Consider the following 18,392-nt stretch of genomic DNA (forward strand, 5'->3'; position numbering starts at 1 on the left):
ATCTGGGAAAAGGGCCTTAGGGAGGAAAAGGAGGAGAGGTATTGAGAAAAAAAGAGACCCCCCCCCCCCCCCGCCCCCAAATTGCCAGTTCCTTCCCACCCAGTCCTAGCTCGGTCTTTGACCTGTATCCTCGCTCGTGCATCGACGTCGTCTGGGTTGAGTTCCCCTAGATCGTGGCTCCTTTACCAAACAGCTATCGCCATTTCTGCTTCAGCTCACTTAATCCTCCTAATGGCCACACAAAATAGCCAAGCTATGTCCATTTCACAGGGGAGAATTGACGGCATGGGGCAGTTCGATCGCCACCCAGTAAGTGCCAGAGCCTGGAGATTTGAACCCCATTTGGGTAACTTTAAAATATCTTTTTCTTTCTTTAACTACACCACGCTGTGTGCCCCCATCGATGACACGTAGGTTTGGGTGGGTGTGGGTACTTTCAGCGGTGTTTTCTCCCCTCTTCCTCCCCTGGTTGGTCCAGGGGGTTGCCGGAGGCTAGAAGTTCTGGAATGAGCCCCAGGCACTTCCTGTTCCGTGGGGAAGGTTTCCTTTCTGCAGCTCAGAGCTTGTAGGTAGCTGGATCCTAAGGGGAGCTCTTCCCAGGCCAGATGCCAGCCGCATCCAGCAGGCTCCCTTCACCTCCCCAAATCGGTACCCCTGTGGGCAGAGGGCGGGTAGGTCAGTCAAAGGTGAAGACAGGAAAATAAATGAGGGTGTCCGGTGCCTAGAGAATAAAGCAGGACAGAGACCTTTGAAAGCAGAGAGGATAAGGAAATTGACATACTATTCTTGACACTTATCACTGCTTTGAACCCCAATCCAGAAGCATTTCCACACCTATGCTCAGTGTTGCTTCGCATCCTAGAGGACAGAGACAGAGGTTCTGACCCTGACTGCCCGGTGGGTTCCAGGTTTTTCACTGAGTCAAGAAAGAGAGCAAAACAGAGATCGGGCCTCTGTCAGTCCTCACTATGTTTCTCATAGCAACCTGTACTCAAGCTATTCATTCAGTGGTCATGTATTCAGTACCTACTATGTGCCAGCCATTGTTCTAGGCCCTTGGGACACAGCGGTGAACAAGACAGCTTTCGCCAAACCGTCTTTCTGAACCGGAGATCTGCTCCTGGCATGCTCCCTAAACCCTAAACCCTTCAGTGGCTCCCCATTGTCTGTAGCTCTAGTCCCAGATCCTCACTCTGGGGTACAGAGCATTTCATCATCTGGCTTCTTTGGGTCTGTTTCTTTCACCCGCTTCTTTCTAATCCGTGCTGCGGCCGAACCCAAGACCACAACGCCCCCAGGCCCGAGGCAGCTACGTCTGCTGCCCTTTAACTTGGAGCGGGCCTCACCCCAGTGCCCTCCGCCCATGCGCTGGCTGCCTCACTCATCTTTCACCTTCAGCACAGAGGTTACCTCTTGGCGAAGCTTCCCTGATCCCCCTGCCCCGACAGCGTTAAACACCTGCATATGATATTCTGCTGGTCCTTCTATCTCTTTCTCTCTTCTCTGGTAACGGAGAATCCTTCCTCCTTTGGACAATGCATTCGGTGGAGTTCAGGTAAGGCGCTTCTGGGCCCCTGTTCCAGCCACAGGTGACAAGCCCGAACCGTCACACAGCTGAGTGTCACTGAGACTCTACTGATCTCTAAGTGCCACGGGAGAAGGACGGGCCTGTTCGCTTCACTCTTCTGACTTCAGCGCCTAACATAAACACATGCCATAGCGACGAAGAGACCTGAAACTTGCTTTCAGAGTTGATCAAGCTAAACACAGCGGTGGGGTCTCCCACCGAACACTCTAGGTTCAGCCCTCAGAGGACCAACGCGCACTGACGGTGAAGATTCGAAAAGGACAAAATACTGAATATGTGAAAATTTGGTTACCATTGTGCTGACAGCGATCCCAACCGAGAATCTTAGTATTTCACTCTTCGCAGCTACGTGAGTCGAATTGGCTTCTGGATCACCGGTGAGTGAGCCAGGGTGGGTTTACCGCTAACCACCAGCCGCTGTGTCGAAGTAACTTGCAGCGAAAGTGTTATCAACTGCTCCTATCATGGCCAACTCTGGTGGCGGGTTGAGGGGACCCTGCTCCCAATCGCCGTTCAGAGACCGAGACTCCTTGATCTTGGCCGTGCCACCGTCTCCCACACTTGGCCCCCCGAGGTCTCCGTGAAAGGTGGAGGGAAAGACTAGAACAGGGTCAGCCAACTCGAGCCTGTGGGCCAAATCCAGCCCACCACCTCTTTTTGTAAATAAAGTTTTATTGGAACACAGCCCTGCTCATGCCTTTACAGACCGACTCTGTCTTCTTCCGTGTCACACTGGCCGGACTGAGTCGTTGTGCCAGAGCTTGCGTAGTCCAAAAAGCCCAAAATATTTGCAGTCTCCGAAGGAAAAGTTTGCTGACCCTCGAACGAGGAGACCTCACGTGGGTTTTATGGCCCAGTCCGGAAAGGAGCATGGTCTCTTTTGTCCACACCCCATTGGCCAGAACTCAGTGGCACGGCCCCCGTTGCAAAGAAGGCTGGGAAATGTAGCTTCCTTGCGTGTTGAGGCGGATGACGCAAACTTGGGTGGTCGGGGGGTCCTGTCTCTGCCACCGCCCGTTCTTGTATTCAGCACCTAGGATGTGCGAGGTGCTTTTTGAGGCCCTGGGAGGGTGGGGGGGATAAAAGATGAATGAGACAGGTGTGCATTAGGAGCAGCTCACTCTGACCGAGAGAGGCTCACAGGGAAGTCGTTTACCTCTAGACGGGAGTAACGACAGCAGTCACTTGCTAAGTTTCCCGCGTGCCGTCTCACTTAACCGACACAGCAACGCTAAGACGTCAGATCCGTCCTTCCCGTTTTTCAAACGAGGAAGTCGAATGTCAACGGGTGTCCCTTTCCCAAAGTCACACGGTGGGTAATTGGCGCAGTCAGGATGCCACTGTGGGGTCAAAGCTTGAACCCGGCACCAAAGCCCTTTGCGGAACAGCTCCTTCAGTTACGGCTGTGAAGGGGATTACTAGCAAGTCACCTACAGAGGATGCCCTGGGAAGGGCCCCTGTGTCAGTCAGGATCCCAGCAGGGAACAGGTGGCACCCTCAAAAGAATTCACCTAAGGAGAGTTGGAGGAGGGGACTCTCCGCAGAGGTGTGGGCGGGGTTAAGAGAACCCGCAAGCTTGGGTGGTGGGCCCACGGACCAGCCATAGGGGACGGCTGCCATCGTTTGCAGGCCCAATAGGGCAAGGCTTGGGATGGCGCTACGGGAGCCTGGTGAATAAATGCTGGACCCGTGGCAGTGGGGCCACCTGACAGGAAGCCATTGCAAGAATCATGGTAAGGCGGAGTGAGGAGGGGGAACCGATGCCTTGGCCTGTCTCCTCACCCTCCAGTCTCCTTGCTGGCACCTCCGAGGGGCCAGGCCCAACAGAAAGTGGGAACCGAGCAGGGCAGAGAAGGGCGGAGAATGGGCGGCGGGAGGAGAACAAATAAGGAACAATCAGCATACTTGAGAAGGTCTCAAGGAAGGCCGAGAGAACTGATCCGTGCCTTTGGATGTTTACGCACGAGCACAAAAACCACTCGCGGACTGGCGAGACGATCTTCACCAATGTCACCGACCCACAAGACGTTCTCCTTTGTGTTACGGGTGAGACACCTGTTGAGGTGGAAGGCAGGGGCAGGTGACCGCTTGCCACATCTCCCCTGCCTGCCTTCTTTCACCCACTGGCTTTTACAGTCAGCTGGAAAGACAGGGATATGAGTAGGTTCGGGGAATGGTCTGTCTCCTGCTTGGGGGGTGGGGGCGTGTAACTCACCCTGAGAAACTGGCAAGCATCCAACTTCAGCCTCAGACCAGGCAACCCTTCGCAGGGCCATTCTCCCTGGATTTTGGATTCAGGTCCTGCCGGTTGCCTCCCATCTCCAAGGGTCTGTGCAACCGGAAGGAATTTTAGGTCATGGCTCTTTTAGTCCACACTCCTAAGGTCCCTCTTCCTTTCCAGAAGAGTTGCAAACGGGCAGCTACTGACCATGCAAAAGAGGATCCGGCCATGCTGGCCTCTGACCAAGCGGGCTTGCAATGGGGACTGAATAGTCAATAAAAGGCCCACTTTTCAGCGTCCACTCAGCAAGCCAGGAATTTCCCATGATACCTTAAGGACCATCCTTTTGCCACATCCTGTACCCTTCCGAACCTACGGATTGAAGCTGCTATAATAAAAGACAGAGAGATACCTGCCAATTGTTTCCATCTTGTGGGCTTTCAAATGCTTATCTTTACCATATTCTTCTCACGGGATTTGATTTAATGGGGGTGCTTTACTTACCTAGAAACTCTGAAGCATTGGTGGTGTTTCCCCGGGTGAACGTGGTTGTTCCTGAAGGGGATGACCGAAAAGAAGGCTATTTTTAGCACGGAAAACTGGATCTCTTCCTCTCTGTCAAACCCAATTAGCTTCTTTCACCGACCAAAGTGTAGCACTGAATGTACCAGAACACGATTGCTCGGTGCCCGTCTGTGATCTAAAGTCCCGTTGGTAGAGCAATACTGCCTGATGGGTGAGACCATGAACTTCAGAATCAGAAAAACCAGCTGGGTGACCTTGGGGAAATCACCTGAATGCTTGAGTTGGTTTTCTGATAGATAAAATGGAGACCCGTGGTTGACCTAGTTGATGTCTTAATTGTTCTAGCTATCCCGGAATGTTCTCCTGAAAAGCAGGGCCTAAGTTATGAACTTGCGGGCGTACATTTTTTTGGAACGTAATCCCAAGGAGTAGGAGTGAGCAGATGAGGAAGGGGAAAAAAAAAAAGCCTTAAAGTTTTTTTTTTTTTTCAATGTTCCTTTATTTTTGAGAGACAGAGCATGAGAGAGGAAAGAGCAGAGAGAGAGGGAGACACAGAGTCCAAAGCAGGCTCCAGGCTCCGAGCTGTGAACAGAGCCCAGCGCGGGGCTCGAACCCGTGAACCATGAGATCATGACCTGAGCTGAAGTGGGACGCTTCACCGACTGAGCCACCCAGGTGCCCCAAAAGCCTTTTTAAGGAGTGTATTATCAAGGTCTCTGCCATAGGCACCAGGGTCTTGATTTTACAGGGACCTCCTGAGAACGGTACAGAATGTGTCCCAGAACTAGTCCCCCAGGGGACAGGAGGCTGGGGTATTTGTTCAGTGGCTCTCATCATCTGTTGGTTAAATCCCTGCACTTCTCAACAGAGCCTGGGTGCCACCCAGCAGGCTCTCGGGACGTCAGAGGAGGCCCTGGGACGAACGTACCGGGAGTGGCTCCTTGAGACTGCCCATGCGAGCTGTGTCTGTGCTCACAGGGAACTGTCCACCGGGTCCCCCGGGGCTGAGGCGGAGATCAAGGAGACAAGCCTGGCTCCTGGTTGATAATAAGCACTAAAGTAACAGCTGCAAGTGGGGGTGTCAAGTAGCCGGGTGAACCCACAAGTAGTGCCTGGTCAACTCAACACGGCAGAAGTGTCTCCCCTCGGGCGCTAGCCCTGACCGGTTGGGAGCGGCCGCCTCGAGCCCTGTTGCCGCAAGGATTCTGAGACCCCTCTGAGCTCAGCGGGAAAGAGTGCGGTGATGGATTGTTGATGTCTGCCGGGAGGACGGCGCGGGACGCAGGGGCACGGACGCGTATTCGTAGCACGACTACTAAGCTTCTAGGTCCAATATTGAAAAACCACGGCTTCTGTCTTCACGGCTTCCCGTTCCACACCTAGAAATCAAGTGTCCGCACCTGTAAGAACGAGGACGATGCTGTGCTTGACCTTCTCGCCTGGCGGGAAGGCCTCGAGGTCATAAATCTGAAAGTGTGTCGGAAAGATATAGGATCTGCATAAATGAGATCATTTCCCAGCCCACTGCGTGCTCCCCATGAAGTGAGGGTGGGGGGGGGGGCCCTGGGAATAAGGCAGTTCTCTAAGCCCACAAACCTGGTTCCTTTCTTAAGTGCCCTGAAAGAGATCAAGTGACAGCTTGGAGACCCTTATTCGGCTACGATCCTTGTAGCCAAAAAGTTGCTTTGTTCTGCCTTTTCTTGTCGTAAAACAGCACCCTGAATTTCCTTTGCGCACTCTTCGCACACTTGGGCTATCTGGTTTGTCTCCATCCGATTGCAGGGATGGGATTTTGAATTGGTCTAAACCAGGAGTCAGCAAACCGAAGCCGGTCGGTCCCCCGCTTTTGTAAATAAAGTTTTATTGACACAGCTGTGCCATTCATTTACATACGGCTTATGACTTTTTTCATGCTATGACAGCAGAGGTGATAGTTGCAATGGAGACTATATGGCTTACAGCCTAAAATATTTACTATCTGGCTCTCTAAGAAAAATTTTGCCAGTCATTAGTCTAAGCTAATCACGCTGTGCATGCCCTGGGCACTAGGATCGGCTCACAGATAAAATTTGACCCCAGTCAGGTCAATGAAGCTCAAAGCTCTGTGAAGCCGAGAGGATGTGAGGTCTGGAGCCCCTGCAGCCATTTTGCAGCTATGAGGAAAGACTCATCTTTCCGACCTAGGCGCGCATTTAGAGGCTTCAGGAAGGTTGTGTGATTGAAGCAAGTCCGAAAGGCTAGTGGAATTTGGACCGACGGAGAAGGAAAGGGTGTTTCGGGCGGAGGCAACACAGCACAAGGTCAGGGATTGGAGTGAGCAGAGAACACTTCTGAGGCTACAAGGAGAGCTTTCCCAGGAAGGAAACTCTCTTCTACACCAGCAGGATATGATGCCACATTCCAACCGCTATGGAGATTCTTCTTTCATTGATCAAAGCTTTAAAGATATTCTCTGAAACGTAGCTGATAGAAATGGAAATGGTGCTTACAGATAAATATTAACAGCAACACCGGGAAGACGACATCAGCCAACCACAGCCTGGCATTCGTGGTTTTTTCTTGGAAGGCGAACTGCATCCCCCGGCTGGGGGAGAACTGGGCACACGCTGAGCACCAGACATCGTGCTGAACGCGTATTTCATCTCAGTTAACTTCCTAGAAGTCCCTTGTTCTTATACCCATTTTACAGAGGTAGTAACCGAGGCTTAGACAAGTTCAATGACTTGTCTGGTACATGGCAAGGATTTCAGTGGAGCTCACTGTCCCTGCTTCTCTACGATGTCCTTTCCTTTCCCACGCTGGCACCCTTGTCTGTGGTTTGGCCTTTCCTTGGCATGTGAAGCTGTGGAAATCCCCGCCATTCTCGGTCGTTTCTCCCGCCTCTGCTCCCCTCTCTGTGACTCTGTGGCTCCTGTTATCCAAGGGGGGCTGGGTGATGATCTGGCCACATCCTGGGCCTTACGTGGGAATTCCCATGCCTGGACGTTTCTCTGATAAGCCCCAGGTGGGAGAGGGGCCGGGGCATTCCAGAATTCTCAGGGCTTCTGAAGGCACCCCAGGGCCCATTCAGGCCCCATCCCCAGAAAAAAGTCCAGATTCCTCACCGCGGCCAACAGTGGTCTTGCTCCTGGCCACCTCTCTGGTCCCATCCACCCTGCACTGTCCTTTGTCCTTGGACTCCAGCTACATTATTGCCCTTCCTTCCTTTTCTCTAACATTGCATGCTCCTGTCTACCCCAGGATCTTTGCACGAGCCATTCCTTCTGCCTAGAAAGTCCTCCCCTCATTTAACTCCTATGCATCTTCCAGACACATCTAACCTCCCTTCCTCAGGGAACCCTCCACTGACCACCCCCTTCCCAGAGTAGATGAAGGGCCCCCTTTTATACACTTCAATGGTCCCTGTGCCTGTACTTCTTGGAACTTATCGCAATTGTATTTAAATAATTGCTTGGGGGGCTCCTGGGGGGGCTCAGTTTTAAGCACCCGACTCTCGATTTCAGCTCAGGTCATGATCTCACCATCCGTGAGTTTGAGCCCCACATTGGACTCTGAGCTGCCTGTGCAGAACCTGCTTGGGATTCTCTCTCTCTCCCTCTCTCTGCCCCTCCCCTGCTCTCTCTCTCTCTCTCTCTAAATGAATAAACTTAAAAAAATAAAAATAAATAATAAATAATTGCTTAGGTCCTTACTTTAATACCAGCCTTTTCCCCTAGAATATAATCTCCATGCGGCCAGGTTGTGTACCCCCAAATCCTTAGAACCCCATATTCAATAAATAGTTCAATTCCTCACTAAATGAGGAAATAAGGAGTCTGTGGCAGGCCCCCCAGGCAGGCTGCTGGAGAATTTTTTCTAGGGAAGGAAGACACTTTTTGGATTTGCTTCGGTAAATATTTATCGGCCCTGATCATCACGCAGCAGTGACTGAGGGTAAGAGACCTGTTGTCAGAGGCCCACAGTGAGGGAGAGAGATATGTCAACCCGTTGATGGTGGCTGTTTCTAATGCCCAGGCTGGTGCTTTATGCCAAGCCCGGCACCCAATGCTCCACACGAGGCACCTCTCTACAAAGTGTGTTCTGTTTAAGGAGGAGAGTGATGCTCAGAGGAGTCAAGCAACCAGCCTGAAGTCACACAGCAAATACGAGAGCCGGCGTGGGACTCCACATGCATCTGACTCCGAGGCCCGAGCTCCTAACCAGCGCACTCTGCCATTTTCATACACGACAGAATGAACTTTAAGCGCTAGATACATTTCGGGTTCAGAAGGGATGGGGAGACAGGGGAACAGCAAGTTAGTTCTACCTGGGAAATCAGAGAATTAGAGGCATCACAAAGGAGGTGGCCTTTATGTTAAAGGTGGGGACAGATTTGAATACAAAGCAGAACATGGCCTTTCCGGGCAGGGGGCACAGCCTGAGCTAAGATGTGGGGTCTTTGTTGGCTTCCCTGGAGAATTAGCATCAGGCTGGGCCCCGCACTCAAGCTGCTATGTTTCCCCGTCACCGAGGGTCACTGTTTCCTGCCTGAGCGAGTTCTCCAGCTCTCATTCTGAGATCTGGGGTGGAGGAGGTGGGGAAAGGTGTCAGGGCAGAGGGAAGGGAGCGAAGGAAGGAGAGACAGAGCCGGGGGGAGAAGGCATCAGTGTGGAAAAAGCAAAGCCCGGGAGGGACCATTGATTTCCGCTCACGGCCCACAGGCGAGTCCGGGGCAAGTTCCCCTGCTTAGGTCTTCATCTCCCATCTGCCTGGGACGCTTCACCTGCCCACCCCACCCTCACCTTCTCCAGGAAGCAGCTTGTCAGCCCAGAGATCACTCCAGGAAGCCCCCCTCCCACCATCAGGTTGGACGCCCCTCCCCCTACTCTCCAGCCCCCCCTCCCCCCCCCCCCTGCACTGACCACCCTGCACTGTCATTGCCTCCTTGCGCGCCCCATCTCCCTACTTGGCCATGGGCTCTATGCAGCCAGAAGCCTTTAATGCTGCCTTCTCTCCTGTGTGCTCAGCACCCAGCCAGGCAGACAGACTTTCCACAGGGCCTTTCAAGTGGACAAGTGATCCCAGAAAAACAGGGAAGGCGGGGAGAAGGACCAAAACCACTCTTCGGTCATTTTTATCCATTCATCAGTGAATCGACAAACATCCAGACTATATACAGAGGTGACTTCTCTTCGTGTGCCTTTCATTCGTGGGCCTACTTTGCATGACACAGTTGTATAGGGACACACGCACCCCCTCGTGCTTCTGGCAAGGCCCTAGCAATTTTGCATTCCTAGTTTTGTGTTCAAATTATTAACAAGCGCCCATCAAATTATATACACTGTGAATGCCCAGAAAACCACACTGCCCTTACCCTTAAGGGATTGTTCTGGGGAGAAATTTAAGAAACTTTCATATTTTGAGGGAGGCGGTAGTTAAAGTTTATTTTGAGAGACAGAGACAGGGCGAGTGGGGAGGGGCAGAGAGCAAGGAGAGAGAGAGAATCCCAATCAGGCTCCAGGTTGCCAGCGCAGAACCCGATGCAGGGCTCAAACCCGTGAAGACATGAGATCATGACCTGAGCTGAAACCAAGAGTCAGATGCTTAACCGACTAAACCACCCAGGGGGCCCCGAAGAAACTCAAATTTTAAGAAGGCAGTCTTTTCCAGCTTGGAAGTCAAACCTAGAACACCCCACCTAGAAAGGCCCAGAAACTGACATATTCCAACCAATTTATCGAATTATTACTGGTCACCTTCTTTCTCTACACTCATCGCCGTATTTGGTATTTAAAATGCAATATTGAGTCTCAAGTCACAGAGTCGTAGTTCCAAGTCACTGTCTCCCCGTGGACAGTAAGAGGGGGGGTGGTCCTTCCCCGGAGACTGCGTCCTTCCCTACCCTCTGAATGCCCTCCTCCTTCCCCACTCTGGTTCTGGAGTCCCCACTGGGGGCTCTGTGAGAAGCTCCCCAGGGAAGTTCTCGAACTTTCAGGAGCCCCCCCCCCCAAGGGGGCCAGACCACTTCCCAGATTACCCAGACAGACCCACGCCTTAACCTTCGCTCTGAGTTCACGGTCAGCAGAAGGCACCTGCAATTCTGCAACTTTTCTAGCAGGCTTATTACCTGTCATTGGCCGGGCTCGTGACCATAGCTGATGGAGACAGATGAGGGCTTGATAAGTCTGGAATCACACATGGGAAGCCCCGCTGGTGCGGGGAGCAAAGGGAAGGATTGGCCTCATTTATTCCCACTAGTTTTCCGTGTCTCCACTGCTCAGAAATGCATATCTCCATTTTTCCCATAATACATAGTACGTATATGATATATACATAAAATCTGATACATTATAATATTATATATCTGATGACTGTTAAAATCCAAATACAGAGAAAATAAAACTGTCCCCTTAATCTCACTTCTCACAAAAATCTGTAATTGCCAGTTTGCTATACACTTCCAGCCTTTTTATGGCTTTTTTTTTTTTAGATAAGTGAGATTATGCTACATATATTATTTTGTTACCTACATTTTTCACTTAAACAGATCGGCCTCTCTCCCTGGCCATATAAACATACCTACCTCAGTTTTCCGAGTAGCTGCCCAATATTTCATTGTTCGGATTTGCTGTAATTTATTTATCTCATTCCCAGTACTGACGGTGAAGGCTGTTTCCGATTGTTCAATATTTATAAACAACACAGCAGTGAACATCTTCGTTCATGCTTTGCACCCTTGCCCTCTTCTTTGTTTGGTTTTGTCGGGTTTTTCTTTTTTTGAGTCACTTCCTAAAAATGTGATTGCTGGGCCGAAGGGGCTCACATGTTTAAGGCTTTTGATACATATTGTTCACTCTCTTGGATCTGCTTCTCAATCTGTCACCCCACCGGCAGTGTGTGAAAATGCCAGCTTTCCACATTCTTGGCCTATAAATAAATAAAGATGTGGCATCAGGGTTTTTGGTTTGTTTTTTACTTTTTATTTTTAAATAGCTTCAGACTCACAGAAAAATTGTGAGAATAGTACAGAGGGTTCCCACGTACCCTTCACCGGGCTTCAAATGTTAAATCTTACACAACCAAGGTCCGGTGATCAAAACCAGGAAATTAACATTCGTACGATACTACCAACGAATCTACAGGTTTTATTTGGATTTCTCCAGGTTTTCACTTTTTTGTTGTTTCTGTTCCAGGATGCAACCAGGGATCATGACATCTGTTAACATGCCTCTTTAATGCTCTTCAATATGCGACAATCCCACTGTCTGTTTTGATCTTTCGTGACATTTTTAAAGAGAACTGGCTGGGGTTTTTTGGTAGACTACCCCCCCCCCCCCCATTTGGCTTTATTGACTCTTCTCATGATTGGATGGAGGTTTTGCATCTGGGGCAAGAATGCCACAGAAATCACACGGCACCCTTTTCGGGGCATCATGACAAGAAGTGTGACAGGTTGGGATGTCTCATTACTAGTGATGTTCCCTTTGTTCACTGCCAGTTGTCTCCAGGATTCTCCACTGTAAAGTTACTGTGTACTGTTGTTAGTTAATAAATGTCTCGGGGAAGATGCACGAGTTGAGATCGCACAAATATCCTGCTTCTCAAACTCTGGCCCGCTTGTCTTAGCATCCATCCATGGATCTCCTAGGAGGAGGCATCGTTTAAAAACTGGACCAACAATATAAAGCATATGGACACAATACACCTGATTTAAATAAGCAGTAGCTGGTGAAATGGGCAGGTTAGCCTATAGCTTATGCTACCCAACTAGGTACAAGCACATGCACCAGCCCTAAAGGATGCCATTTCTTTAGTGGTGAGTACTGAAGTGTGACCTAGCCCAAGTGGCAGGTCACCTGTTCCAGGGTCAGCAATTTGCTACCAAGTCAAAGACGTACCCTCGTCCCTCTTCAAATTGGGACTAAACCTTGTAAGCTAGTCTAACAAATGTGGCTTGGGTCACATGCCCGCCTGTGACCCAATCGCTGAGGCCAGAGGGGTGGAGTGCTCTGATTGGTCACGCCCTTGCTGTGGAACCAATCGCTGAGGCCAGAGGGGTGGGGTGCTCTGATTGGCCATGCACTTGCTGTGGAACCAATCGCTGAGGCCAGAGGGGTGGGGTGCTCTGATTGGCCATGCACTTGCTGTGGAACCAATCGCTGAGGCCAGAGGGGTGGGGTGCTCTGATTGACCATGCACTTGCTGAGGAACCTATCGCTGAGGCCAGAGGGATGCAGTGCCCTGACTGATGACATACCAGCCTCTGGACTAGAGAGATGTAATCTATCTTGCCTGAACTGCTAGACCCAAGAGTGGGGTTTTCCCCAAAGGAAAATAAGGTGCTGGGTGCTGGAACAACAAAAAAGGGCAGATGCAGTGTTCCATCTCTGCTAATGGAACCAATTATCGAGAGCATTCCTGTCTCCAATTCCATACCCAGGGAGCCAAGTTCGCTCTCTCCCCAAAATCACAGTGATTTTATGTTCCTCATTAAATCTGTCACCATTACCGAGTCTTAGCTCGTGGGAACGTGCAACCAGGTTGTTCGGAAACCAACCTGCCAGCCAGCCATCTCTGGCGCTCAGCTCTAGAAGACTGAGGCCAGCTATGCTGATGCAGGCCAAGGAGGTTCTGATCGGTTGGTGATGGGCTATCGTGCTGTACCCAAGTCTGAGCTCATTGTAAGAGAATGTGATAATTGATTAGCGATGCCTGCCCAGGGCACAGGTATGGAGGAGAGGAGGGTATTTGCAATGTGTTTCTTCCCATTGACTGTCTCAATGACACCTTCCCGCTCTAATATGCAAAATCCAGGTTGAGGCAATAAATGTTGGACCACATGTTGTGCCTCCTCGGGGGCTGGAGACTGAAGCTTTGAACACAAGCTTTGCTCTATCAAGGCACTTACTTTTCACTGGGAAGACCAGATATTTAGGAAAACATCTGGATGTAGGACTCTCCAGCTCACACACTCCCAACCACTCCCTCCCCACTTCCTCCGGATTTAATTGTCTTCGGTTGCCAGAAACATTTTTAGCTTTGCCTTGGGCAGCTATCTCTGCTATTGTCTGCAGATTCAGGCGCCTTTTACAAGGTGTTAAGGACATAGAGGCTCCAAATAGAGTCTCCCCTCTTGATGTACTCAGAAATAACATGAAAAACTTAAAAGAGTAGTGACAAAGAGAGAACATGTGTATCCAGAACAGCGTCCCCTTTGTGCCTAAACCTTTACGACTCTACTCAGTAAGAGTTTCCTGGATGTTACACACCCACAGTGAAAAAGCGTCTGTTGGGCAGCACCGATGACCTTACCATGCACAAGAGTCACCTGGAGACCAAAATGCAGCATCTGATTCAGTAGATCTGGGCCAGGCCAGGGATTCTTCATGTCTAACAAGCTTCCAGCTGTTTCCAGTGGTCCTGGTCCATGGACCACACTTTGGGGGAGCAAGGGCCTGGGTGATGGAGGACAAGAATGCCTGGTACAGATTGGTGGGAAGACGGAGAAGGGGACAAGGGAGTGGGCTCCACTGCAGGGGGAAGGGTGGGAAGGGAAATGCGTAAGTTCTGAGCATCTCCATGAAAGCACCAGTCCCAAGCCTGACCCGCCATATACAAAATAAATAAAAATGAACATTGGCGGTCTTCCTTCTCTCCTTAATCCTCATGACTTCAGAAGTAGGTCAATTGCTGTTTCCACCTCCCACACCCCCCGACATCCGCACACACGTTTCACATGGGGAAACTGAGGCTGGGGAGGGTGAGTAACCAGTCACAGGTTGCTTTACTTTGGGTAAAGACTCCAGCCGAAAGCCAGCTCACGCCTCTTTCCCACTCCTCTGCGTTGTGACATGGGACCTACAAAAGGCCTCGAGGGGATCTGGGGGCCTGTGCAGAACCAGCTTAAGGGCCCTTATCCAGAGGCCTCCAGTTTCTCCAATAATGAGGCCAGTTGGAAACTGTTAACACAGATGAGAACCAGCCAGCAACAGGTGAAAGGCCGCTCAACCTATCAGCACTGCTTTAAGCTATAGCACGCTCCTGGTTTCCTCTCCCCAATTTCCAGGGGCCCAAACCCCAAATGCACCTGCCAGCAAATGAGCAGCAGCCAGAGGAAAGACTTGGGTCTCCCCCACTCGGAACTGGCTTGCACGTCCCCCCATTTCCTGGAGCCCCTTGGGAGAACGGTTTCTGTAGGTTAATAGAGAGTGCTAATGAGGGGTAGCCGGCGGGAAAAGGCAAGGTCTACTTGAGCCAGCACTTGGACTGAAGCCAAGGTCTCTCTGGCCATAGATTCTCTCTCCCCTTCCAGGTTAGTGTGCCGTGTGGAGAGATTAAGATGTACAGTCTGCAAATGGACTAACCTTTTCCAGGCCTCTTTAATGAGGCTTCCCATAATAGGGCCATTTCTCTTTCTTATGTATACATACACATTCACACACACACACACACACACAGCCCTTAACATAATCCATATGGAAATAAAAATCTCTCCCTTGCTCTATTTTTTTAAGTGGACTCTATAATGGGCAACACTTTTGTTCTTCAAATGAAAATCCATGGTTCAACAACATGCGTTTCCAGTGAATTAAGAACGTAGTTTCGGCCAGTGGGCTAGGCTCCCTCTTGAAACTCAGCTTTATGGGTAGCAAATAATCAGTTGGACCAAAAGTTCTTCTAGGAGGTAGTGGGAACCGAGCACAAGGTATGGTAAAACCCCCAAGAAATGTACTCAGTTCTGGAACGCTCTCTGGATGAAGCAGCATAAGCAATGAGGGGACATTATGTTCTGTATCATTCAGACTTTGCCTAAAGGGAGAGAATTCTAGCCTCTGATATCATCAGGTAACTTCCCTATTTAAAATATATATGAGGGGTGGGTAAGAAAAGCAGATTCTAAAGCTGTCCTCCTAACTCTTCTCTATCTAACTATCTATCTAAGCCATCACTATAACCCATATCAGGGCTACAAACAGGAACCCTCTGGCAATTGTGGCTGTTTCAACTGCATCCTGGGTCAGAGGCCTTTCTGACTTCAAGCTTCCCAAAGAGCAGAGACATTCTCGGACCTGTGTTAGATACGTGAGTATCTGTACTCAAGATGTCAAGCATCAAACAGTTGCTCAGAACTGAATTGTCCGATCAAAAGGTAATACAACTAGAGATTGCTGTGAGTGTTTTTTAAAAACTTTGACCACTTGGAAATTTAAAACCATGCTCCCAAGGAACTTGGGACAAAGAGGAAATCAAAACCAACCATTACGACAAGGAAAATGATAATGAGAACACTGTGTGTTTTTTAAATCACATGGGATGTGCCCAAAGCTGTAATCAGAAGTGCGAGTCATAGTATTAAATGTTACCATTGTTGTATTTAACAGAATACAAAATGGGGCGCCTGGGTGGCTCTGTCAGTTGAGCGTCCGACTTGGGCTCAGGTCACGATCTCGCGGTTCGCGGGTTCGAGCCCTGCATCGGGCTCTGTGCTGACAGCTTGGAGCCTGGATCCTGCTTCAGATTCTGTGTCATCCTCTCTCTGCCCCTTCCCTGCTCATGCTCTGTCTCTCAAAGATGAATAAACGTTAAAAAAATTTTTTTAATAAATAAATAAAATAAAAGGATACAAATAAGTGAGTTGAGTATCAACCCCCTAAAGTTAGAAAAGAATAACAAACCACAGGAAAAATACAAAGAACATTAACAAAGGGGGGGGGGAGAAATTTGGATTTTAAAAGTCCATAACAAGGATACAAGACCCCAAAGGGTCTAATCAAGAAAAAAATAAGCAAAACACACAAAATTAGGAGAAAGACAGTTGGTGGAATAATCACCTAGACAGAAAAGATTAAAACTAAGAAAGCATCTTGATCATGTGTAAAAAAATGATGCTGAAACGTTTGCAGCATCCAGGAAGCTGACACTTTAACCATAAAAATAGTGATCATATTCCTATGTAAAGCATCCTTGCAAATGAATAAGAAAAATAAAAATCCCATCATAGGAGAACAAACAAAAAACATGAATATGCAACTCAAAACAGAATAAGTATCTATAGGCAATTAACATCTCAGAAAATGCCTAACCACACTGTAAGTCAAAGAAGTAAGAATGGAAACAGCCCTGATGTCATTTCTCCCGTACTGAATTAGGAAGACTTTGTGTCCGTGGTTTGCTTTTCGTGTGGATGGCTACATCCGGTAAGAATGGAGAGGAGGTGAACCAGATGTTCTTCTTCATAGGTGAGAGGGATATAAATTAGGGAATTGGTTCATCCGTTCTGAAAAACCACGTGGAAGCATTTCAGGTGAATGGCACTTACCTTTAGGTTGGAGAGGTTCCAAGTGTAACTCTTCTTTACAAACGCTAATGAAGTGGGACCCGATTTGTACACATCTGAAACTTGCAAGATACCTAACAGGCCAGATTTGGGGTGCCCCCAAATGAGATCAAGCCAAGGATCAAGATGCCTGGCTCCTGGCCCGCCCTCGGCCACCGGCAACTTGTCTGACCTCGACAAATCACTGAATTTCTCGCAAGCTCCATTTTACCATCTGAGTAACGAGGGCACTAAATTTGATCGCTAGGACCTTCCCCTGATGCTGACATGTTGTCTCACTCTTCCCAGTGCCAGGGTCTCCCTGGTGTCTCTAAGATAGCAACATTTCTGGACAAGAGAGGAAGAGAAAGATTAATGGAAAGGGAGTCAAGAAAAATGGACTAACCATCAAATACAAGAGAGAGGTCCTAACCTTTCCTCTGCCTCATTTCCTGCACTTCTTAAATGGGCTATAATGCTTTGCACATTAAGCTCTCAATAAATATTTGTTGAATTAATGAAAATAAGAAAGGAAGTAAGGAATTAATGATACAGAAGGCTAGGCCTACAAGTTTTTTTTCTTGCTCGTCCCCAAATCCCTGCAAGGATGTAATAAAAACCCTGATGAATTAGGGTTTCTCAAAAAGAAACTGTAAGCCAGGGAAGGTTGTCTATTCTATTTCCTTGACCTGAAGCAGACCTCACTTACCAATGCGGCAGCAGAATGAACATCGGGCCCTGGGGCCAAATGATCTCAAAACAGTGGATCCTTTCAGTCAAGCCAATGGCAGGTGATTCTTCTGAGCTGAGAGGTACCGGGCCAGGAATGTCAGCCTCATGGACCCAACCACGTCCATCATTATCACCTTGGTGGTCAGAATGGGAGTGAACTATTTGTGGGCAAAGTCCCATTTCCGGGCATGCCTACCACATGGCCTCGCTCTCTGTGATGCGATGGGCTAAGACCACATCACAAATCAGCTCAAGTTGGGTTCAGGCAAAAGGACAACCCGCCGTGTATGTGTCAACGCTCCCTCGGTCTCCACCTACAGAAGACATCATCTTGGTCTTTCCCACTGTGCCCAGATGGGATCTCAGAATCTTTCGAGACACCGACCCTTCCAGGCTGCCAATACCAGCTGATCAGTCATCACACCGGCAAAATGTACTTGTGATCCCTGTGTATTTGTGATTAACGACCCAATGATGGGTATTGTGAGCCGGGTGGTATCATCCCCAAATTCATATACTGAATTCCTAAGCTTCAGTATCTGAGAATGTGACAGTAGGGACAAGGTCTTTGTAGAGGTGATTAAGTTACAACGAGGTCATTAGGGTGGGTCCTAATCTAATATGACTGGTGTCCTTAGAAGAAGAGATTACGGGGCTCCTGGGGGACTCAGTCGGTTAGGCGTCTGACTTCAGGTCAGGTCATGATCTCACCACTTGTGAGTTTGAGCCCCATGTAGGGCTCTGTGCTGACAGCTCAGAGCCTGGAGCCTGCTTCGGATTCTGTGTCTCCCTCTCTCTCTGCACCCCCTCCTCTCTCTCCCTCTCTCTCCCCCTCTCTCTCTCTCTCAAAAGTAAACGTTAAAAACTGTTTTAAGTGGAGGAACTGAGTTATAAAGGAGTGCATGAGCTGTAAGTTTTATATAATTACAACATATATTTAATGTGAATGTGGGGGTACGTGTGGGCGTGCAAAAGAGAGAGTGTGCAAAGGAACGCTGTCCACAAAGGAAAATGTTTGGAGTGCTGCACAC

At 49.3% G+C, this 18,392-nt stretch overlaps 1 long non-coding RNA gene across 1 annotated transcript; it reads right to left on the reverse strand.

Annotated features, from left to right (window-relative positions):
- Window positions 1-2,120: 2,120 nt before the first annotated feature.
- LOC132665407 (uncharacterized) lies at window positions 2,121-10,521 on the reverse strand. Its single transcript, XR_009604130.3, has 5 exons — window positions 10,441-10,521; window positions 4,314-4,364; window positions 3,804-3,917; window positions 3,494-3,643; window positions 2,121-2,650 (listed from the first exon to the last, which is right to left on the reverse strand). It is a non-coding gene; the product is annotated as an uncharacterized LOC132665407 (long non-coding RNA).
- Window positions 10,522-18,392: the final 7,871 nt, after the last annotated feature.

Source organism: Panthera onca, chromosome D3, assembly GCF_046562875.1.
Source record: "Panthera onca isolate mPanOnc1 chromosome D3, mPanOnc1 haplotype 2, whole genome shotgun sequence".
Taxonomy (NCBI): Eukaryota; Metazoa; Chordata; class Mammalia; order Carnivora; family Felidae; genus Panthera; species Panthera onca.